The 25102-nt window shown below is 42.6% G+C and overlaps 1 protein-coding gene across 2 annotated transcripts in view; it reads left to right on the forward strand.

Moving 5' to 3' along the window:
- The first annotated feature begins 5369 nt into the window (after nt 1–5369).
- The window catches only part of LOC106566022 (synaptotagmin-2), a 44790-nt gene continuing 25057 nt past the window's right edge, over nt 5370–25102 (forward strand). For both annotated transcript variants that reach the window (XM_014133806.2, XM_014133808.2), the window contains exon 1: nt 5370–5744. The gene's annotated coding sequence lies outside the window, so the exon portion shown is untranslated. The remainder of the gene's footprint in view (nt 5745–25102) is intronic.

The following is a 25102-nucleotide window of genomic DNA, read 5'->3' on the forward strand; positions in this document are numbered from 1 at the left end:
TGCTCATGTATTCATCTTTCATAAAAAAGTACTGTAGCTGGATCACTGGCTGCTATATGAAGAGCAGAAGCACGTAGGGCACTCTATTTGAGTTATTTTCCATGCGTTGTTGTCAAGACGTTGATGAAGATCAGCCTGTGAGCTCCCTTATGACGACATTGTCAAGTTGGTTGCCAGCTCTTGAAACACCTTGTAGCTCTAAACCATTGTTGCCTTCATTGTCTTATACACAGTAGTTTGTAAAGACACAATCTATCATTGATGACTGCACTCCCATGAATGCAGAATCCTGATTATTAGATTTTGCTTCAGACAAAACAGGGTAAGGGGTAAGGGTAAGAAGGAACCATAGTTTTGGTCAGTGTTTCCTAGAGGACAGCAATTATTTGCAAACATGATATATTTATAAAACCTTAACCTTGGACCTGTTCAGGTGAGAGGAGAGCGTTTGTACTGAGTGTCTTGTGCAGAGTATGTTTGCTGTAGCATTGCTTACTAGTCTATTTTAGGTGAGGACCATAAATGTTGTCTTAAACAAATTGTTTGGGGAGAGGTCAAATGTGTTGAGACGATATGTTTCAGTGGAAGTAAGACCAAAGAAGCCTTTTGTGTAATTGTTATATATCATCCTCCTCAATGAATTTAATATAAATAAAAATAGTGCAATTGTAGCGAGGTGCGTACTGCCGGCAAAGAAGTCAGGCGCAGGAGAGTGAAAACTGATTTACAACGGTGTCGTTTAATAAACATAAAAGCCACCGTAAACAGAACAATAAATGAATGGGTCAAACAAAACCCCGTATCAACCAGCATAACGTACACAAGCACTACAAGAAACAATTCCGGACAAGCACATGGGGGGAACAGAGGGTTAAATACACACCATGTAATTCATGGAATTGAAACCAGGTGTGAGGGAAGACAAGACAAAACCAATGGAAAATGAAAGGTGGATCGGCGATGGCTAGAAGGCCGGTGACGTCGACCGCCAAATGCCGCCCGAACTAGGAGAGGGACCGACTTCGGCGGAAATCGTGACAGCAACATAAAAAAAGTTATCCTTTTTAGATAAAAGTATAATAAATATCTTCACGTCACCAAATAATTGATTAAAAACACACTGTTTTACAATGAAGGTCTGCAGTAGCCTCAACAGCACTCTGTAGGGTAGCATCATAGTGTAGCCGGAGGACAGCTAGTTTCCATCCTCCTCTGGGTACAATTACTTCAATACAAAACCTAGGAGGCTTGTGGTTCTCACCACCTTTCATAGACTTACACAGTAATTGTGAAAACTTCTGGAGGACGTCCTCCATCCTATCAGAGCATGAACTGACATGTTGTCCACCCAATCAAAGGATCAGAGAATTTATATATCACTGAAAGCATAAGCTACCGCTAGCTAGCACTGCAGTGCATAAAATGTTGTGAGTAGTTGACTCAAAGAGAAAGACAATAGTTGAACAGTTTTTAACAAATTCATTTCTTCAAAAAATGAAGGAGAAGCAAGAGAGAGAGAGCGAGAGAGAGATTTCACATTTTTTCACTTTCACTTACTTAACTAGCGAATGCAGCTAGCTAGTTTAGCGTACTCGAACACCAGGCTCAAACAGAAAGGGATGCTATGTTACCTAGCTGGCTATGGCTATCCAACACTGGAACTCTTCCAAGTCAAGGTAAGCTTTTGGTGTTATTAATGTATTGCCACTAGAGCCCGCCGGTGTAACTGCTAAACTGCTTGCTAACTGTACACTGTACTGCATGAATGTAACGGTTTTACTGACGTTTTAGTTCTAGTAGCAATGTTGACTTGACATTAGGTAATATGGTGACAATGATGTAGGCTGTGTGTAGCTCTTAGCGGATATGATATGAAGGTTTGGATTGGAAAGTTTTTTTTGCCTGGTCACAGACTGATGTGTTGTGCACTGAAGTCCACAAGCGAAGGAAAAAGGTGAGAGGAGGCGAGCGTGTAGATGCGAGAAGGAATTATCCAACGATCAAAGGGCTCATGCTGTTAGAATGTGGGTGCTATGGAAGTGAAATGTGTTTGCGTTTGATCAGGGGTATATTCATTCCGTCAATTCTGTTGAAAAACATTTTTTAAACATAAGCAAACAGAATGAAACGGGGATAAATATACCTGAATTTGTCCAATAGATACTCACATTATTAACTGTTGGACTAATGATTACACTCTAGATCAGCTAGATGCAGGCAAAATTGTGCAAGGCAGTGTTGAACGTGTGAATGTCTGTCACATTTGACATGTAGTAGCCTGAACCTATCGATGTTACATTGAGCTTGTTGAATGGAATATGAATGAATGACAGTCATCCAATGTGCTGTAAAAATAAGTTGCCCTCCCTAATCTTAAACGGCACCGGCCACCACTGTAATATACTGAATATACAGTTGAAGTTGGAAGTTTACATATACCTTAGCCAAATAGATTTCAACTCAGTTTTTCACAATTCCTGACATTTAATCCTAGTAAAAAATCTCCATCTTAGGTCAGTTAGGATCAACACGTTATTTTAAGAATGTGAAATGTCAGAATAAGAGTAGAGAGAATGATTTATTTCAGCTTTTATTTCTTTCATCACATTCCCAGTGGGTCAGAAGTTTACATACACTCAATTAGTATTTGGTAGCATTGCCTTTAAATTGTTTAACTTGGTTCAAATGTTTTGGGTAGTCTTCCACAAGCTTCCCACAATAAATCGGGTGAATTATGGCCCATTCTTCCTGACAGAGCTGGTGTAACCGAGTCAGGGTTGTAGGCCTCCTTGCTCGCACACTCTTTTTCAGTTCTGCCCACAAACGTTCTATGGGATTGAGGTCAGGACTTTGTGATGGCCACTCCAATAGCTTGACTTTGTTGTCCTCAAGCCATTTTGCCACAACTTTGGAAGTATGCTTTGGGTCATTGTCCATTTGGAAGACCCATTTGTGACCAAGCTTTAACTTCCTGACTGATGTCTTGAGATATCGTTTCAATATATCCACATCATTTTCCATCCTCATGATGCCATCTATTTTGTGAAGTGCACCAGTCCCTCCTGCAGCAATGCACCCCCACAACATGATGCTGCCACCCCCGTGCTCCACCTTTTCCTCCAAACATAAGGATAGTCATTATGGCCAAACAGTTCTGTTCTTGTTTTATCAGACCAGAGGACATTTGTCCAAAAACTACGATCTTTGTCCCCATGTGCAGTTGCAAACCGCAGTCTGGCTTTTTATGGCAGTTTTGTAGCAGTGACTTCTTCCTTGCTGAGCGGCCTTTCAGGTTATGTCGATATAGGACTCGTTTTAGTGTGGATATTGATACTTTTGTGCCTGTTTCCTGATTTGCACTTTTCGCACCAAAGTACGTTCATCTCTAGGAGACAGAACACGTCTCCTTCCTGAGCGGTATGACGGCTGCGTGGTCCCATGGTGTTTATACTTGCGTACTATTGTTTGTACAGATGAACGTGGTACCTTCAGGCATTTGGAAATTGCTCCCAAGGGTGAACCAGACTTGTGGAGGTCTACATTTTTCTGAGGTAAACTTCCGACTTCAACTGTAGCTGCTTCCGACTGTTCTCTGTCAATGGGCCGAGAACCTGTGACGTCAGACAAACTGGATAAGTGACTGAACTAATAAGGAAGAGCCAATTATGTTGTTGTCTGTAAGCAGGAAGTTGTACGATGATGTCATTTTGCTGAGTCAACCATTAAATTAGTTTAATGTTACACATTAATACAATTCCCAAAGATTTGATAAATGGAAATGTGAATATTCTACTCAAGAATGTGAAGAAACGTGTCAGTTACCAATCTGAATCTGGTTTACAGTACCCCTGCCGCACTATTGGCTGTTGAACTGTGTGATAGCAGACAGGCCAGGCCTGAGGAGGGATCTCTCTTCCAGACTTCCAGAAACACCGCAGTGCATGTGATCAGGGATAGCCCTGCTCAGCCTGCCGTCTGTCCAGCCAGCCAGGGTAGGAACAAACATAACTCATTGTTTTCAGATGGCGGAATTGGACTTCCATCAAGTCCATTTAATTAGCACTAAGGAGAAGAGCAAAGCAAGTAGAGAGAAGCAAGGAGGTTGTGAGGTGCACGTAGCGTACTGCATGCTTGACCGGAATACAGTGTGATGCTATGCATGACCACAAGTCTGCCATATGCCTTTCTACAAATATAAGGCATATGAAGAAATGAATTATTGATGAAGAATAAGACCATTATTCACAATTGTACAGAACGCAAACGGTTTAGAAACCGTGGGCTGGCAGGTAGCCTAGTGGTTAAAGCGTTGGACTTGGACCGAAAGGTTGCAATATCTGTCGTTCTGCCCCTGAACAAGGCAGTTAACCCACTGTTCCTAGGCCGTCATTGAAAATAAGAATTTGTTCTTAACTGACTTGCCTAGTTAAATCAAATTGAAAAAATGTATAAAAATGTAGCCCTGTCATAGTGTCTCCTTGTAGTCACCTTAGGACTCAAATGACTGTTTTTATTGTCATACTATTACTGCGTTATAGCTCATTGGTTTATAGATAATAGTCTTGTGAACACAGGCAGTCAGGCAGTCAGTCAGTCGGTCAGTTAGTCAGTCAGTCCTACAGGCTGAGCATCTCCCCTGAGGCATCAAGATGCAGTGAGCTGTGGTACCCATGTAGCTTACTCCACCCTCCTTCCCTCTGGCATCTTAAATAATTCACTCAGTGCATATTAGCTGTGTGAATAAGGAAAAAAGAGACACAGATCAGAGCCCTTTTACTCTAGCAGAGTTTGCTGTAGCGTCATGGCAACCGCTGCTGGAAGAACTCCCCCCCCTTCTCTCGCCTCACACACCTCACTGCACTCTGGTCCTGCATAGAGACAGCGTCTCCGAGAGGAGAGAGCAGCACCTACGGCCAGACTCTCTGAGCCCCTGCATTGTGCCAGGCTCAGCGTCTGCACAGCACGTCTCTCCTCACTGCTTATCGATTCTCCCAGCCTTTGCTCCTCCCTCCCTCGCTCCCTTCCTCACCCTCCCTCTTCTTCGCTCCTCCCTCCCTCGCTCCCTATCCCTCCTTCTCCTTCACTCCTCCTTCGCTCCCTTACTCTCTCTCCCTCTCCCCTCTCTCTCCCTCTCCCTCTCTCTCTCCCTCTCTCTCTCTCTCCACTCCAGCCCTCCTTCCTTCCACCCTCCCTTTCACCCTGCGTCTAATTTTCAAAGCTCAGCATTCCCCTCTGCGTGTACTGTAGAGAGAGAACAAATGAACGAGAGGAGGAGGAGCAGAGTCCAGAGTACGCCATAAACCCCCCCCCCCCACACCCAATTGATGACAAGTAGGATTTTTATTGAGTAGCTCTTCAGCCAATGAGGCTGCAGTGCCGGGAAATACAGCAGTGAAACGGCACATAGCTTTGATGCTGGTGCTGATTTGCAGTGTGAGAGAATGTTAATGTGCGCGTGTATTTCATTTCATTTTCCCCAGATCTGATTAACTCCTCACCACAGGCAACTGTTTTGTGTCAGTGTGTGTGAAGTGGGCTTTCGTGAAGAGACCCCCGGGGGTGACTGCGGGGACTGAGCAGTTACAAGAGGCTTATCTTCTTCAGAGTGGGATAAACCCAAAAAACTATTCATCTCAAACATTTCTTCTCCTAAGACCTTATCTCAAGTGTCCTGCAGGTACTACAGACAGAAGTACCCTCCCTCTCTCTCTTTTTCTCCAGGAGACAACAGCTCTCTGATACAGGTAAGGTGTCACTTCTTACTGTATGTACATGTTTGTTGATCGGTGATGAGTGCCGTGGTCATGTATCATTTAGTCATGGCAGTAACCAGCCTCATTACACTGCCCATCTACCTAGAGGACTGCAGTGGGAGAGGAAAGGCTCAAGGTAATTATAGCAGACAATGATATCTTCCCCAGTTTCAATTTCCTCTGGTTTAATGTAGAGACACTGCAGGGAAAGGGAGGCTGCCAGTGGAACTTTCTCTCTCAGTATTGAGGCAAGTCCTCATGCGTAGCTTCATACAGTGCTGCAGTATCACGTTACATAATAGTAGAAAATGTGTGTAAGAGAGTAGAACTTGGGATGGGGCTGTTTTCTCATTAGAAAACATTGAAACAACATATTTCACAGTCCTCTACTTATTATGGATACCATTCACTTCAAATATGTCGATTCAACTATAACTGAAGTGATCAGTGGAGTGTGTTTTAGTCCCAATTCAATGTTTGATCAAATGCCTTTTACATTTTTTTTGCATTCTTTTTACCCTGAACCAATATCTGAGAGAAATGTACAAACAAACAATTTTCTATTGATCTGTTGATATCAAGTTTATATACAGTTATCATGTTGATATGAGTCCATTTGTTTCCTATCTTTAAATGTAGACTAAAAGGAAGGTAAATGGTTGATAAAATGACATGATGACAGTTTTGAAGTAACATCATGAGAAGAACAGCCCCGTTCCACTATACATTCTGCTGCGCTGGGGGGTGCATGCAAGGTCAATTCTGCTGAACAAGCTATTCTGAAAGAGCCCGTGCATGCATTGAAGAGGTGCTACCCTGTACTGTAATGGATTAAAAGTAATGATATTAAATGTCAAAGCTATGTTTCTCATACCAAATTAACCACATCGCCCCTTTCCACCATGTGTAGCTTGTACCTAAGGTCATTGCATCATCATTGACTACGTTGACTGCGTATCTTTTCTTGGGTTGATTTCAAAGTCTTCCACACCACTCTGAAGGGTACAGTTTACCAGATAAAAGTGGACCTCAGTGAAAATGCAGTAATTTATATCAGGTTATTAAACCTGATCTACCGAGCAATTCCATATTCCTCATATGCATACTTTAGTCATGAGTTATTAGCATAAGGATGGAACCTCTATATACCACATCAGGATGTAATTGATGGTATTGAGAGGCAGCATTATCCAAGGTGACAAGTGAGTGTCTTTCTATGGGGCTGTTGTGTTCTCAGGTGGTGTTTCAGGCCGGTCGGTCTTCAGGGCCACTATGTGTACAGGACTGGGACTCTCCAGGTTTAGAACCTCCTATAGCTCCTCCCACCAGCTTCCTCCGGTGTACAGGACTGCCTGTACTGGGACTCTCCTGGTTAAGATGCAGAGGGGTCCGCCTCCTCTGGCACAGCAGAGGTGATTCAGAGGAGCCACAGCCGCAGCACTCTCTCTCTCTTTCTCTCTCTTTCTCTCTCTCTCTCTCTCTCTCTCTCTCTCTCTCTCTCTCTCTCTCTCTCTCTCTCTTTCTCTTTCTCTCTTTCTCTCTCTCTTTCTCTCTTTCTCTCTTTCTCTCTCTCTCACTCTCTCTTTCTCTCTTTCTCTCTCTCTCGCGCACACACACACACACACACACACACACACACACACACACACACACACACACACACACACACACACACACACACACACACACACACACACACACACACACACACACACACACACACACGCAGTTGTCCAGGGAATAGTGCTGAGCTGGCCATGTCATGGGGGAGGATACTGGGATACGTACCAGTGCTAGTTCATAAATCAGTGAAATGGAGTCAGGGCTATTTTGGGTCGTAGGGGTAAGTGGGAGAGACATGTCTGGGGTTTTACTGCTTGGTTAAAATGGATGGGCTTTCAAAGGAATGAGGCAACACTACAGTAACCCTCACCCTAACCCTAACCCTTATTTGTAAGTTGAGGTCAATTGCTGTTATTTCTCCTGGTCAACATAAAATAATTAGAGTTAAGAAATATTCCCGTACATCGATAGGTCTTCTATTCTTCACGTTGGAGTGGTTGGGCAGCTGAAATGGAAAGGCCTTGATGCTTCACCATCATCTCTCTCTCTCTCTCTCTCTCTCTCTCTCTCTCTCTCTCTCTCTCTCTCTCTCTCTCTCTCTCTCTCTCTCTCTCTCTCTCTCTCTCTCTCTCGGATTGATTTTGTGCAGTAATAAAATGTTTATATGATCTCTCCCAGAAGATGTTCCATTGTTAATGACATGCCAGGTGCACATTGAGATGATACTGAGATTATATTTTTCATTGTCAAACTGTATATAAGCTAGGGAAGTCTTCATGTGTCCATGGCAGACATTTCTGTAACACATTCTGTGAAGAACATACATATGTTTTATAATGTGCATTGTAAACTGACTAAAGGGAACTATGTTTTTGTAAGACTGATGCAAATTTTGGAAATGCAATGGTCTGTTATAATTCTCTAACATGGACTGTTTAGCCACCGTTTAGCCATATTACAGCCATCTGAGCCAATGATGTATTATGAATTCATTTTTAGCCTACTTTTATAGTGAGCCTGGACTTCCCTCTAAAAGTTACTGACTTGCTGTCTTTGTTTCATTGGGAACTGCAGGCAAACACTGTCAGTTTACGCTTTACTGCCGTGGTAGAGGGTTTGTTTGTGTAGCCAGCCACTGGGGTCAGATAGGAGAGAGGAGAAGAAGAGAGACAATATAAAGGAAGGTAATGAGATGTTGTCAGAGTCCTATCTTCTTCTCTTCGCCCTCTCCAGGTCCACTGGTACTGAAGCTAGCTGCCTGCCACCCCAATTGTCACTGCTTCTAGACAATAATGAAACCACCCTACATGTTATTTGGCATACACATTATGGCAAGCTACTGCTGTTATTCACATACTCAGAGATAAAGGCCTACATTTTCATTAAAGTGTTTAAGTTTTTTCTGCCTTATAGTATATAATACATACTGTATCTTTGGGATCCATAACATCAACATTGTATTGATTCTAAAGTTTGAACAATCCCAAAATGCTTTGTTCAACTTGCTTTAAGTGTCATATCTAGCCTGAAATCCAGTCTGTTTGTGGTAACTTCCACTCCTTTCCACTCCTTGTCTTGCATGACAAGTTAAGGAGTGGAATGTTAGCACAAACAGACTATCATATCTGTGTTTCTTGTTGTTTCATGCGCTACTAACAGTAAACAGACTCTGAATCTATGATCTTTTGAATGATAAAACATGCTCTTGTCCAGGGTCACCCTTCCAGGCAAACCGGTGACCCAGCGGCCCCCATCATACGTCTTGTCTTATAATCAGGTGAATGATAATGGCAATTAGAAGTAATCATCATTTTAAAGTGAATAGATTTGGTAGATAGTTTTTCATTATTTTGACCTCCCCACATTATAATTGGAAGAGGAAGTGTAAACTGTAACATAGCCTATTAGCTGGAAAGAAAACTCCAAACACATTTTCACTAAGAGCAGCTGTTTAGCTGGTTAAACAAAGGTTAGCCATGTGTTTGCAAACGTATGTCCAAGTCAAGAAGAGTACCAGCAGCCAGCAGCCTATTCATGGGTGCTTTTTAAAAGCCTATGTTAGATACTCCAGTGAGTGTAATTGGCTTAATATTAGGAGTTGAGAAATAAATGTGAAATAATTAAAATTTTTAGAAAGAAGATATTCTCCTTTTTTCTACTGTAGGTATGTAATTCACAAGTAGTTTATTATGTTGTTGGTAGCGATATTCACAAAAACATTAAAACAAAAAAAATATATATATATTTGTTATTGTATGTATATTTTTGCCGACCCCTGCAGTACCTCCGCGGACTCCTAGGGGGCCACGGATCCCCGGTTGAATACCCCTGCTCTAATGATTGAATAACTAGTGACTGAGTGTTGGTTAGAGAACCATCATCTCATAGTTGGAGGGAGAGACAACCATGCAGCTTTCATTGTTCCAGATCAGAGTAGTGTAGACCAAACCCTGCAGTCCCAGTAAGCACTGATCAAGCACTGATCACCGACTCAGGAGGCAGGCACACACACATGTTCAGTCTCTGGATAATAAAGTAGACGAGCTCAGGGTGCGGATCTCCTTACAGAGAGACATCAGGGACTGTAGTATACTCCATTTCATGGAATCATGGCTCTCTCCGGATATACTGTCCATACAGCCAGCTGGGTTCTCAGTACATCGCGCAGACAGGAATAAAGAACTCTCCTGGAAGAAGGGCTTGGTGTATGTTTCATGATTAACCACTCATGGTGTGATTGTGATAACGTACAGAAACTCAAGTCCTTTTGTTCACCCAACTGAGAATACCACACAATCAAACGCCGACCGTTTTACCTCCCAAGAGAATTCTCTTTGGTTATAGTCACAGCCATGTATATTCCCCCTCAAGCCGATACCCAGACGGCCCTCAAAGAACTACACTGGACTTTATGCAAACTGGAAACCACATATACTGAGACAACATTTATTGTAATTGGGGATTTTAACAAAGCAAATTTGAGGAAAATACTATCGATGTCCTATCAACACATTGACTGTAGTACTCACGCTGGGAAAACATTCAACCACTGCTATTCTCTCTTCCGGGATGCCTACAAGGCCCTCTCCTGCCCTCCCTTCAGCAAATAAGATCACAACTCCATTTTGCTCCTCCTATCCTATAGGCAGAAACTCTAACAGGAAGGTCTATTCAATGCTGGTCTGACCAATCAGAATCCATGCTTCAAGATTGTTTTGATCATGCAGACTGGGATATGTTCTGCATAGCCTCAGATATTAACATTGATGTATACACGGACACGGTGACTGAGTTCATCAGGAAGTGTATAGGGGATGTTTTTCCCACTGTGACTATTAAAACTTACCCAAACCGGAAACCGAGGATAGATGGCAGTATTCTCGCTAAACTGAAAGCGTGAACCAACGTATTTAACCATGGCAAGGGGACTGGGAATATGGCCGAATAAAAACAGTGTAGTTATTCCCTCCGTAAAGCAATCAAACAGGCAAAACGGCAGTACAGAGACAAAGTGAAGTCGCAATTCAACGGCTCAGACACAAGACGTATGTGGCAGGGTCTACAGACAATCACGGATTACAAAGGGAAAACCAGCAACGTCGTGGACACCGACATCTTGCTCCCAGATAAGCTAAACACCTTTTGCCATCATTGAGGATAACACAGTGCCTTCGAAAAGGGCCCCTCACAAGGACTGTGGGCTCTCATTCTCCGTGGCTGACGTAAGTAAAATATTTAAACGTGTTAACCTTTGCAAGGCTGCCGGCCCAGATGGCATCCCTAGCCACATCCTCAGAGCATGCGCAGACCAGCTGGCTGGAGTGTTTACAGACGTATTCAATTTCTCCCTATCCCAGTCTGCTGTCCCCAATTTCCTGTCCCAGGAAAGCAAAGGTAACTGAACTACATGACAATTGCTTCTGTCATCATGGAGTGCTTTGAGAGGCTAATTAAGGACCTTACACCCCAGACCCACTTCAATTTGCTTGCCGCCTCAATAGATCCACAGACGATGCAATCACTATTGCATTTCACACTGCCCTACCCACCTGGACAAGAGGAATACATATGAAAGAATGCTGTTCATTGACTATAACTCAGCCTTCAACACCATAGTACCCTCCAAGCTCATCATCAGGCTCGGGGCCCTGGATCTGAAACCCGCCCTGTGCAACCCAGTCTTGGACTTCCTGATGGGCCAGCCCCCGGGTGGTGAAGGTAGGAAAAAACACCTTCACTTCACTGGTCCTCAACCCAGGGGCCCCACAAGGGTAAATACTCAGCCCCCTCCTGTACTCCCTGTTCACCCATGACTGCGTGGCCACAATCATCAAGTTTGCAGAGGACACAACCATAGTAGGCCTGATTACCAACAATGATGAGACAGCCTACAGGGAGGAGGTGAGGGCCCTGGCGGAGTGGTGGCAGGAAAATAACCTCTCCATCAATGTCAACTAAAAGAAGGAGCTGATCGTGGACTTCAGGAAAAAGCAGAGGGAGCACACCCCTTTCCACATTGGCGGAACCACAGTGGAGAACGTGAAAAGCTTCAAGTTCCTCGGCGTACACATCACTGATGATCTGAAATGGTCCACCCACACAGACAGTGTGGTGAAGAAGGTGCAATAGCGCCTTTTCAACATCAGGAGGCTGAAGAAATTTAGCTTGTCCCCCAAGACCCTCACAAACTTTTACAGATGCACAATTGAGAGCATCCTGTCAGGCTGTATCACCGCCTGGTACGGTAACTGCCACGCCCGAAACCACAGGGCTCTCCAGAGGATGGTGCGGTCTGTCCAACATTTCACCGGGGGCACACTGCCTGCCCTCCAGGACACCTACAGCACCCAGTGTCACAGGAAGGCCAAAATGATCATCAAGGACATCAACCACCCGAGCCACGGCCTGTTCACCCCGCTACCATCTAGAAGGCGAGGTCAGTACAGGTGCATCAAAGCAAGGACCGAGAGACTGAAAAACAGCTTCTATCTCAAGGCCATCAGACTGTTAAATAGCCATCACTAGCCGGCTTCCCCCCCGGTTACTCAAACCTGTAACTTAAAGGCTGCTGCCCTGGAACACTAGTCACTTGAATAATGTGTACATACTGCTTTACTCATCTTATATGTATATGCCATATTCTCTTCTACTGTATTCTAGTCAATGCCACTCCGACATTGCTAGTCCTAATATTTATATATTTCTTAATTTCATTACTTTACTATTAGTTTTGTGGGTATTGTTGTGAATCGTTAGATATTACTGCACTGTTGGAGCTAGGAACACAAGCATACTGCTACACCCGCAATAACATCTGCTAAATATGTGTATGTGGCCAGTACAATTTGATTTGATTTGATTAATATGTGTGATGAGAGCCACAATGAGCCTGAACAATCAGGCCTGTTGCTATGTCTGTGTTGTTTTTCCTAACTGTTAGAAAGATATGCTGTCTATGTTGTATGCCAGCAGAGTTGGAAGCTCAAGAGGTGAGAGAGGAGGATGTATAGCTGAGAATTCTCATAGCTGAGTTGAGTCCACATCAGCACAAACTCCATTGACTGGGGTGGGCAACTATTGCAGAAAGAGCTTCCCCCTGTACTTCACTACATCTGGTTGATGCATGTAGGTAATCTAACTAAAGTTCCATCAATGATGTGTAAAACCATGATCTGAGAAATCTATGCAGCCATGTTGATGGGCAAACAGCAATCGAAAACTATATCATATAACATTTCTCCACCTCTGTTAAATAAGGACAGCTCAACTTCACTGCCCCCTATTGGTCAGAATGCAGATCTTCAATTATAGACTTGTGCATCACCACAATGTGGGTGCAAAGATCTCAGAATAGCAACATTGTACATACTATCTACAAATAATTTAGTGAGACTGAGAATGTATCCATCCCACATTGAATGCTGTAAGTTAAGAATATTGTCTATGTACTGACCACGAACAGCCTGAAGAGACAGGGATGGTATTCTGCCTCTTTGTGAGGAAATGCTGAGAATCATCCTTCCATAATGATGCCAATTTGTCTTCCTTGCTCTTCCTCTGTCTCTCAAGCAAGAAATCCTGGTGAGCTGCTGAAGCAGAAAATAGAGGATGTCCAGACAGAGTTTAGTTTGGTTTATATAAGTTCCTAAGATATGATGCAGGCCTCCTGCTGATGATGTAATTGCTGGCGCAGCCTTAACTTTCAACATTGAAGGATTCAGTCTAATGAATACTAGTGGTTCTCCAGTTTCCTTAGCAATACAGAAAAATCACAAAAAAACACAAAATCTTAAAATCTATTCAAATCAGCACTGACATTGTTGAGAGAGCAGATAAAAGGCAGATAAATGGGGTGCAAAGAGATCAGTTAATTAGTCAGTCCCTTATGGAAGGCCTTTCCCTCAGTAGCCTACTCAGTCAAGTTGCCCCAGATCTGTTGAATGGGGCAACACGCTCTGCTCTTTGTGTAGGGTGATGAATTCAGACTGAGCTCTCTCTCTCTCTCTCTCTCCTTTATCCTCTCCCCCTAGCCCATCTCTAACTGTTTCAACCAGCTCTAGTCGGTCAAGCTATTTTAGGTACCAGCAGGAAGCACAAAAATAATGAGCGTGTGTATAATAGACAGAAAATGAGAGATGGAGGGAGAGTGTACAAGAGAGAGGGCGTGTGTGCGTGAGAGATAGAGAGAAAGTGTGTGTGTGAGAGAGGGAGAGAGAGAGAGAGGGAGTGTGTGTGTGTGTGTGTGTGTGTGTGTGTGTGTGTGTGTGTGTGTGTGTGTGTGTGTGTGTGTGTGTGTGTGTGTGTGTGTGTGCGTGTGCGTGTACGCGTGCGTGTGTGTGTGTGTGTGTGTGTGTGTGTGTGTGTGTGTGTGTGTGTGTGTGTGTGTGTGTGTGTGTGTGTGGAGAGAGAGAGAGAGAGAGAGAGAGAGAGAGAGAGAGAAAACTAAACCAAGAGCAGCCAAGAGGGTAAGAAAGAGTCAAAACGTCTGACTGGCCTAATTTGAGCAACCTTGGAAAGACAGAGGAGACAGAGGCTCTGTGATGGTGTTGGGATGGAGGGACTGTGATGGTGATGGGATGGAGGGACTGTGATGGTGATGGGATGGAGGGACTGTGATGGTGTTGGGATGGAGGGACTGTGATGGTGATGGGATGGAGGGACTGTGATGGTGTTGGGATGGAGGGACTGTGATGGTGTTGGGATGGAGGGACTGTGATGGTGTTGGGATGGAGGGACTGTGATGGTGATGGGATGGAGGGACTGTTATGGTGTTGGGATGGAGGGACTGTGATGGTGATGGGATGGAGGGACTGTGATGGTGTTGGGATGGAGGGACTGTGATGGTGTTGGGATGGAGGGACTGTGATGGTGATGGGATGGAGGGACTGTGATGGTGTTGGGATGGAGGGACTGTGATGGTGATGGGATGGACGGACTGTGATGGTGTTGGGATGGAGGGACTGTGATGGTGATGGGATGGAGGGACTGTGATGGTGATGGGATGGAGGGACTGTGATGGTGTTGGGATGGAGGGACTGTGATGGTGTTGGGATGGAGGGACTGTGATGGTGATGGGATGGAGGGACTGTGATGGGATGGAGGGACTGTGATGGTGATGGGATGGAGGGACTGTGATGGTGTTGGGATGGAGGGACTGTGATGGTGTTGGGATGGAGGGACTGTGATGGTGATGGGATGGAGGGACTGTGATGGTGATGGGATGGAGGGACTGTGATGGTGATGGGATGGAGGGACTGTGATGGTGTTGGGATGGAGGGACTGTGATGGTGTTGGGATGGACGGACTGTGATGGTGATGGGATGGAGGGACTGTGATGGTGATGGGATGGAGGGACTGTGATGGTGATGGGATGGACGGACTGTGATGGTGTTGGGATGGAGGGACTGTGATGGTGATGGGATGGAGGGACTGTGATTGTGATGGGATGGAGGGACTGTGATGGTGATGGGATGGACGGACTGTGATGGTGTTGGGATGGACGGACTGTGATGGTGTTGGGATGGAGGGACTGTCAGCCTCTCACAATGACAGATCCTGTCCTGAGACATTACTAATTTATAGTAACAGTCTTGAATATGAATCATGTTCAAAATCATTTCCTGTCTTTAATTCTTGACCCAGCCAATTTATTTACTGGAGGCAACTGTTTTTATCTGAAATGTGACTTCTTCCAATTGCTTGGGTTAGTTAGTTATTGTATTAATATCCAGTATAGCTATTACCGTTAGTACCCAGTTAGTTGAGTTAGTGTTTTGACTAGCTATATCAAGTTGAAAATACAGTACCAATGTCTTACTCCTTCTATAGAATATTGCAGTGGGTAGTACACATGATCTAGATAAATATCATGAAGATCACTGTAGAGAGGACAAAATGCCGGAAGATTTTGGTGTGTTTTGCAAGCTGAAATAAGTTATTGTAAATCGTCATGGCATACAGTACATACTATAAAGTACTGGTCTGGCACAACATACTTGATAGAATTTACTGGGAAGTGCACTTTTAGATCAGTGAGATTACTGTTGGCTTTGTTCACTGCTTTTCAATTTCTCTTGAAGATAGCAACTGTAGACAAACATTTCTCTTGAAGATAGCAACTGTGGACAAGCATTTCTCTTGAAGATAGCAAATGTGGACAAGCATTTCTCTTGAAGATGGAAAGTATCTTTGTCCTGTGTTGTCCTTGTTGTCCTTGTAAGTCTGGATGTCATGCTGCTGAAATGACATGCTGCAATTTTTTGATCTAACACTTTTTGATTTTCCCCAGTGCTTGCATTTTTTTATTACAAAAGGGAAAGCATTTGCATAGTTGCCAGCCTGCCACAGAAGGACTGTGGTGGCACGAAGCAGCATGTGGAATGATAACTTAAAAAGAGGGCACTAAACCAGGTTCATAGGTGATTTTTGTTGTCTTAAGTTTTCAGTAAGGCCTTCAGTTTTCCCTGAACAAATTTACTGGCCAGGAAAAACGTATGGCCCTACTCAGCAGTTGTGATGCTATATTGTCATTATTGATAACTTGAGAAAAAAACAACTCCGACATAATCTGCAAGTTTGATTGTTGATGCCTAAATGTTTTACATCATTGATATGTTACCCAAATCTAGAACTAGTTATGTCACCAGGTGGGGACAGCCTATAGTATTCTAGAACTAGTTATGTCACCAGGTGGGGACAGCCTATAGTATTTTAGAACTAGTTGTCACCAGGTGGTGACTAGCCTATAGTATTTTAGAACTAGTTATGTCACCAGGTGGTGACTAGCCTATAGTATTTTAGAACTAGTTATGTCACCAGGTGGTGACTAGCCTATAGTATTTTAGAACTAGTTATGTCACCAGGTGGTGACTAGCCTATAGTATTCTAGAACTAGTTATGTCACCAGGTGGGAACAGCCTATAGTATTCTAGAAGTAGTTATGTCACCAGGTGGGGACAGCCTATAGTATTTTTGAACTAGTTATGGCACCAGGTGGTGACTAGCCTATAGTATTCCAGAACTAGTTATGTCACCAGGTGGGGACAGCCTATAGTATTCTAGAACTAGTTATGTCACCAGGTGGTGACTAGCCTATAGTATTCTAGAACTAGTTATGTCACCAGGTGGTGACTAGCCTATAGTATTCTAGAACTAGTTATGTCACCAGGTGGTGACTAGCCTATAGTATTCTAAAACGAGTTATGTCACCAGGTGGTAACTAGCGTATAGTATTCTAGAACTAGTTATGTCACCAGGTGGGGACAGCCTATAGTATTCTAGAACTAGTTATGTCACCAGGTGGTGACTAGCCTATAGTATTCTAGAACTAGTTATGTCACCAGGTGGGAACAGCCTATAGTATTCTAGAAGTAGTTATGTCACCAGGTGGTGACTAGCCTATAGTATTCTAAAACTAGTTATGTCACCAGGTGGGAACAGCCTATAGTATTCTAGAAGTAGTTATGTCACCAGGTGGGGACAGCCTATAGTATTTTAGAACTAGTTATGTCACCAGGTGGTGACTAGCCTATAGTATTCTAGAACTAGTTATGTCACCAGGTGGTGACTAGCCTATAGTATTTTAGAACTAGTTATGTCACCAGGTGGTGACAGCCTATAGTATTCTAGAACTAGTTATGTCACCAGGTGGTGACTAGCCTATAGTATTCTAGAACTAGTTATGTCACCAGGTGGTGACTAGCCTATAGTATTCTAGAACTAGTTATGTCACCAGGTGGTGACTAGCCTATAGTATTCTAGAACTAGTTATGTCACCAGGTGGTGACTAGCCTATAGTATTCTAGAACTAGTTATGTCACCAGGTGGGGACAGCCTATAGTATTTTAGAACTAGTTATGTCACCAGGTGGTAACTAGCCTATAGTACTCTAGAACTAGTTATGTCACCAGGTGGGGACAGCCTATAGTATTTTAGAACTAGTTATGTCACCAGATGGTGACTAGCCTATAGTATTCTGTTGATGATGTGAAAGAAGTTCAGGCATGCAATGCCCCATGCGGTAGAGTGTATATGAATACATCTATTACTTTTAATGATCAGAGAATGTTACATTTCACATAATCATATCCTTTAGTCTTCCAAGTGGTTGGATGTTTGGTAGGTCATCTTATAAAGTAGGTGTATGTGAAAGAGTAATTGAAAATGACTCCTCTTATTTCACAATTGATGTTAGTTAATTATAATAGAATTCTCAGGTCAATACATTTAATTACAGTTGGAGACAGGAGATTTTAATAAGGAAGAGCGTAATTAGTAAATGTCTGCTTCATTTTCCAATAGTTTCATATTAAGGAGTCTGATATTATATGTCTGTGTTGTGACAGCTCGATCGTTCTCCTTTTGACTTTTCTGTGATGTACATGTGGTGCTATATGTATGATATACATTAAAGAGGAATGAAGATGGACCGATAGTTCCTCAATGTTACTTCTTCTTGCTTGAGCGTGAGGCATTTACCAATATGGCTGATCACAACAGCTTTACAGCATTAGCCTACACCATACAATGTTCCAGGTGTACGATCTAGTCCAAACACAGTAAGTAGAACATTGCCTTTCACGTCCTGGGTATTTGGCCTGATTCAGGTAAACACCCTTCCTTTCCTCGTACTTTGTGAGATCATAGTCATAAAAAAGGGCAATTCCACAGTAACCGAATTACATTTTGACTCAGATTTATTTCACTTTAAAATGTATGCCAAGCAAAAACCATTGATGTAAAAGTTTAACAAACCATACAACTATGCATAAGGACTACTTTGAACAATTTACATAGAAAATTTCACCAAAACTGTGCAAATTAAAAGTTTGGTAACAGAATTACAGTAAAATCTCCCTCAGTTTTTTATGCAATCAAGTTTTTCCAAAAATCTGAATTAAGATTCAAAGATGTCTGCAGAAAGAATTGGGTGTCAGCTATGACTTTACACCTTGAGTTTGAAAGAAAATATTTTGGTAGGTGAAGTAGGTGGTAGGTGAAGTGGATAGGTACACAAAGATAGAAATATGCAATATCCTTATTTTGCATATTTGGGTATTATTCTACACATTAGTTAATATTGTAATGAACTCCACCACCAAACAAGACCACATTTGGTTGGTCTGGACCAGACCAAATCTGAAACAATCATACACATCTATGTTTCACAAGTTTGAGCATCACAGTACAGCACAGTAGAATAGAGTTCAGTACAGTCCAGTATAGTACAGTAAAGTAGATATGTTCAGTACAGTAGAGTACAGTACAATACAGTAGGGCTGGCCAGGGACCTCATGATACAATATTATCACGCCACTTAGGTGCCAATATGATATGTATTGCGATTCTCGCGATTCTCCCGATTCTGTATTTATTGCGATTCGATACTGCGATTTTATTGCGATTTGATGTTCCAAATATATTGCTCACTATACTGTATGTCTACTGCGGAGAGAGGAGAGAGCATGCGAAAACGAATTTTGATCAGTTAGGTAAATTAAAGTGCTGAAAACATTTTTGCCCATTATTTAAAAAGAAGACGACTGTCACGCCCAACCAAGAGCCCTTGGTTCTCTATGGTGTTGTAGGTCAGGGCGTGACTAGGGGGTGTTCTAGTCTTTTCATTTCTATGTTGGTGCTCTTGGTATGGTTCCCAATTAGAGGCAGCTGATGTTCATTGTCTCTAATTGGGGATCATACTTAAGTTCTCCATTGTTCCCACCTGGGTTGTGGGATATTGTTTGTGTATGTGCAGGTAGCACGACGTTACTTTACGTTTCGTTTCTTGTTTCTTGTTTTTGTTTGAAAGTTTCACTTAAATAAAAGATGTGGAACTCAACACACGCTACGCCTTGGTCCGTCCATTCAAACAATCGTGACAACGGCGAACAAGCTATAGGAAGAAAAATACTGTGGTTTTGGCACAGGTACAGCCGACTCGTGCTAGCTAACACTACCTACAGTAGCAACATTTTTTTATAATATATACACTACTGTTCAAAAGTTTGGGGTCACTTAGAAATGCCCTTGTTTTTGAAAGAAAAGCAAAATTTTTTGGCTATTAAAATCAAATTGATTAGAAATACAGTGTAGACATTGTTAATGTGGTAAATGACTATTGTAGCTGGAAACATCAGATTTTTTATGGAATATCTACATAGGCGTACAGAGGCCCATTATCAGCAACCATCACTCCTGTGTTCCAACGGCACGTTGTGTTAGCTAATCCAAGTTTATTATTTTAAAAGTTTAGCTTGAGAAACAGACGCCTCACAAGTCCTTAACTGGCAGCTTCATTAAATAGTACCCGCAAAACACCAGTCTCAATGTCAACAGTGAAGAGGCGACTCTGGGATGATGGCCTTCTAGGCAGAGTTGCAAAGAAAAAGCCATATCTCAGACTGGCCAATAAAAAGAAAATATTAAGATGGGCAAAAGAACACACACACTGGACAGAGGAACTCTGCCTAGAAGTCCAGCATCCCGGAGTTGCCTCTTCACTGTTGATGTTGAGACTGGTGTTTTCAAATGGATCCAGGCACTGTCTGTTTCTGACTCAATTATAAGCATCAAATAATCTCACACCTTTTACATGAACGCTGACCCATAACATGCCAGAGCAGATGACCTGGAACTAGACAAGTCTTCTCAACGGAGTCCCCAACCTTCTTGATCAGCCCCACTGATCACTGATTTGCTACAGTTACAGAGATGATCTGTGAATGTAAAAGTAACTGTTGTGTGTTAGACCCAGAGAAAAGGTTATTACATGTTTGTATACCCAGTCTAGTGTATCAGCTTCAGGTCAAACTGTAACAATGATATCATCAGTGAAACACTGTCAGTCCAGAGCTAACTACAATGCTACTGTCTTACTGTTGAGACTACTGCTGCTGGTTCACTGTGATACTATCTGCACATTACTGCCATTTGTAGACTACACCTCCCTAGTTGCATTCTTGGCTGTCTTGTAGTTGCACTGTCAGCATTACGAGGGGCCCGGAGAGACACGTTTGTGTGTGTGTGTGTTTGTGTATCAAACTCCTCCTTTAATATATCTCAGCAATAGTTGATTTTTTAACTTTATCGTGGACCTTTATTTGTATAATAACGGGAGTGGTTCTTGCCAGTCAGGAATTCAATTTTGTAAATGAGCACCAGTTCTTTTTTTTCTCTCTCTAACTTTTACTAGCTGCCCCTGCTGACATCATGTGGCCATTTTAGGACTGGCCTACGTGCTCTTATTACAGAGATATAAACATACTTTCTGGTCAATTACATCAAAAGGTAACTTAATCAGAGGGGATCAACATAACAATCTTTCTCTGTAAGTGTGCATGAGAGAGAGAGAGAGAGAGAGAGAGAGAGAGAGAGACACAGAGAGAGAGAGAGAGAGAGAGAGAGAGAGAGAGAGAGCTTCATCTTTGTACGTTACACCCCTGCATTGCAGTGCTGCCTGCAGGATCTGGAAAGGATGCAGTGCCCATCCTCTTTGCCGTCACAGCGGAGGGAAGTGAAACGTGGTCCAAATAACATTGATGACTAGAAGCCCACTGCATGCAACTCAGCACAACCACACATTAACACTACGGCCCGGGTTTACTTTCTCTCTCTTTGACTTCACTTGGTTGTTATCATGTCGTAGCTTAGCAGTCCCCACGGCTGAACTGAACCACTCATGTGGATCTGGGTCCAGGTTGAGAGAGTTTCTCTCACAGATAGATGCACTGTGGTTGATATGGTTTTGAGGTGCAGGAGGGGAGGGGGGCAGGGGGACGAGGGAGGGGAGGGGGTGCGGGAATCCCATACGGCAGAAGGGGGGAACGGGAACCCTCAGGGATCAATAATTCTGGAGCTCCAGACCACTGTTATGTTTTCTATGCACTATGACCTTGCAGAATGGCTTGTCAAACGGCACCATCATACTAGAGCTGCTGAATCGATACAGTTAGAACGGTGACTGGTCGAATCTGGTTCGTTGCCACTGTCTATATGTACTGTAGTACCATCTAACACTGTATTCACAACTCCACCCTGACTTCATCTTACAGGCCTACTGCAATATTTGTTTGATGTTGATGGGTAACAGCATGTGAGTCTTAATTAGCTTAATTACTAGCATAGGGTTAATGTGTTCTTTGAACATTCCAAGATGAATCTGCTCCAAAGTATTGCATTCATCAATAGCTTATGTGCCTTCTTTAGCAACTGTGTTTGCAACTTTCCAAAGAACATTCTAACCCACCCACTACCATGTACCAGATCATGTGTGCTCTAAAATCTTCATGAGTCAAGATCGAGCTGCCCTCTTTTTTATGAGCAAGGTTCTTTCTATTGGTCCAGGTTTGATTTATGGAACATACAGTCTAGATCTATGGGTGTGTTTGAACACAGTATCATCATCAATCCACCACACACTTTAGACAAGTGACATCTAAAAACCCCTCTGGTCAGCCATATCTCTTCACTTGGGCTGGTGTTGTTTTGTAGTCTGTGAGTTGCAGATGTTAAGCAAGGTCATGTTAAATGGGTACGAATAAAAAAAAAAAGCTTTTTCTAACGGATTGTGAAAACTAAGTCTTCACATGGGGATTCAACGCTTGCAGTGCTGGAACAATGTGATAAAACATGTTGTTAGATAAAGCTATCCCAAGTTGATGATATGTTGGGAGTATTCTAATTAGCTTCTGGAAAAATCACTTGCATTTAATTGTATTATTTCCTCCTGTTATCACAAAGACAATTATGTTTGACTTTTTATTAGAATAATTGATATTCAAAGTAGTTTCCATAAACTAGTCTTTTGGGTGTGTTTTTCTGGTTCAATAAAAATGCACTTAGAAAAATGGAGCTCTGTCACAACTTCCGCCAGTCGGTCCGTCTCCTTGTTCGGGCGGCGTTCGGCGGTCGACGTTACCGGCCTTCTAGCCGTCGCCGATCCACTTTTCATTTTCTATTTGTTTTGTCTTTGTCTTATACACCTGGTTTCAATCCCCCAATTACTTGTTCATTATTTAACCCTCTGTCATCCCCTGTTTGTTTGTGAGTAATTGTTTGTCTTGTATACGGTGCGTTATTGTGGGCTTGGTATATTGTGTTGTATTTGTGAAATACTTGAGTAAATACGTTGATTACTCATATCTGCTGTCCTGCGCCTGACTCTCTACACCAGCTACACACAGGCCGATTACACTAAGACCCAGTTCTTAGATAATTCGTTGTAGTCCTCAGAAAACCCAGTTTGGTATAGATAGTTCAACCGGAATCATCTGTGATATTTTCTCTAGGAAAAACACTGGCAAAATATAGGCCTAGTTAACTTCCTGTAATATTTTCAATGAGCATAGAGCACTAATGTTACATTAAGACTTTGGGAAAGTTGGTCTCATATTTCAGTAAACTGATTTCCACAGCCACACATTTCAATTCCATCAATTAGTGGATGAATGAGATAGATGACAGTAGCACATTTACATGTGCGTCACAACCTGCTATAGCCTACAGTATCAGTCAAAAGTTTGGACACAACTACTCATTCCAGGGTTTTTCTTAATTTTTTACTATTTCATACATTGTAGAATAATAGTGAAGACACCCATACTTTGAAATTACACATATGGAATCATGTAATAACCCAAAAAAGTGTTAAAACAAATCAAAGTACAGTATATTTTAGATTTTAGATTCTTCAAAGTAGCAACCCTTTTCTTGATGACTGCTTTGCGCACTCTTGGCATTCTCTCAACCAGCTTCACCTGGAATGCTTTTCCAACAGTCTTGAAGGAGTTCCCACATATGCTGAGCACTTGTTGGCTGCTTTTCCTTCACTCTGTGGTCCAACTCATCCCAAACCATCTATTGGGTTGAGGTCGGGTGATTGTGGAGGCCAGGTCATCTGATGGAGCACTCCATCCCTCTCCTTCTTGGTCAAATAGCCCTCACACAGTCTGGAGATGTGTGGGGTCATGGTCCTGTTGAAAAGAAATTATAGTTCCACCAAACGCAAACCAAATGGGAGGGGGTATAGTTGCAGAAGGTAGCCATGCTGTGGTAGCCATGCTGGTTAAGAGTAACTTAAATTTGAAATAAATCACAGACAGTGTCACCACCAAAGCACCACCCCACCATCACACCTCCTCCTCCATGCTTCACATTGGGAACCACACATGCAGAGATCATCCATTCACCTAGTCTGCATCTCACAAAGACATGGCGGTTGGAATCAAAAATCTCAAACCAAAGGACAGATTTCCACCGGTTTAATGTCAATTGCTCGTGATTCTTGGCCCAAGCAAGTCTCTTCTTCTTTTTGGTGTCCATTAGTAGTGGTTTCTTTGCAGCAATTTGACCACAAAGGCCTGATTCACACAGTCTCCTCTGAACAATTGATGTTGAGATGTGTCTGTTACTTGAACTCTGTGAAGTATTTATTTGAGCTGCACTCTGAGGTGCAGTTAAGTCAAATGAACTTATCCTTTGCAGCAGAGGTAACTCTGGATCTTCCTTTCTGGGATGGCAGGTAGCCTAGTGGTTAGAGTTTTGGGCCAGTAACTGAAAGGTTGCTGGATTGAATCCCAGAGCTGACAATGTAAAAATCTGTTGTTCTGCCCATTTCCCAGGCTCTGAAGATGTGGATGTCGATTAAGGCAGCCCCCCGCACCTCTCTGATTCAGAGTGGTTGTTATAAATGCGGAAGACACATTTCAGTTGTACAACTGACTAGGTACCTTTTCTGTGGCGGTCCTCATCATAGCTCTTCATGGTTTTTGTGACTGCACTTGAAGAAACATTCAAAGTTCTTGACATTTTCCTAAATGACTGACCTTCATGTCTTAATGTAATGATGGACTGTCATTTCTCTTTGCTTATTTGAACTGTTCTTGCCATAATTTGGACGGTCTTTTACTGAATAGGGCTATGTTCTGTATACCCCCCCTACCTTGTCACAACACAACAGATTGGCTCAAACGCATTAAGAAGGAAAAAAATTCCACAAATTAACTTTTAACAAGGCATACCTGTTAATTGAAATGCATTCCAAGTGACTACCTCATGAAGCTGGTTGAGAGAATGTCAAGAGTGTGCAAAGCTGTCATCAACACAAAGGGTGGCTACTTATAAAATATATTATTATTATTCCTTATGTGTTATTTCATAGTGTTGATGTCTTCACTATTATTCTACAATGTAGAAAATAATAAAAAAAATATAGAAAAACCCTTGAATGAGTAGGTGTGTCCAAACCCTTTACTGGTACTGCATGTAGGCCAGATACAGCATGGGGCTGG

Source organism: Salmo salar, chromosome ssa12 (assembly GCF_905237065.1).
Source record: "Salmo salar chromosome ssa12, Ssal_v3.1, whole genome shotgun sequence".
Lineage (NCBI taxonomy): Eukaryota > Metazoa > Chordata > Actinopteri > Salmoniformes > Salmonidae > Salmo > Salmo salar.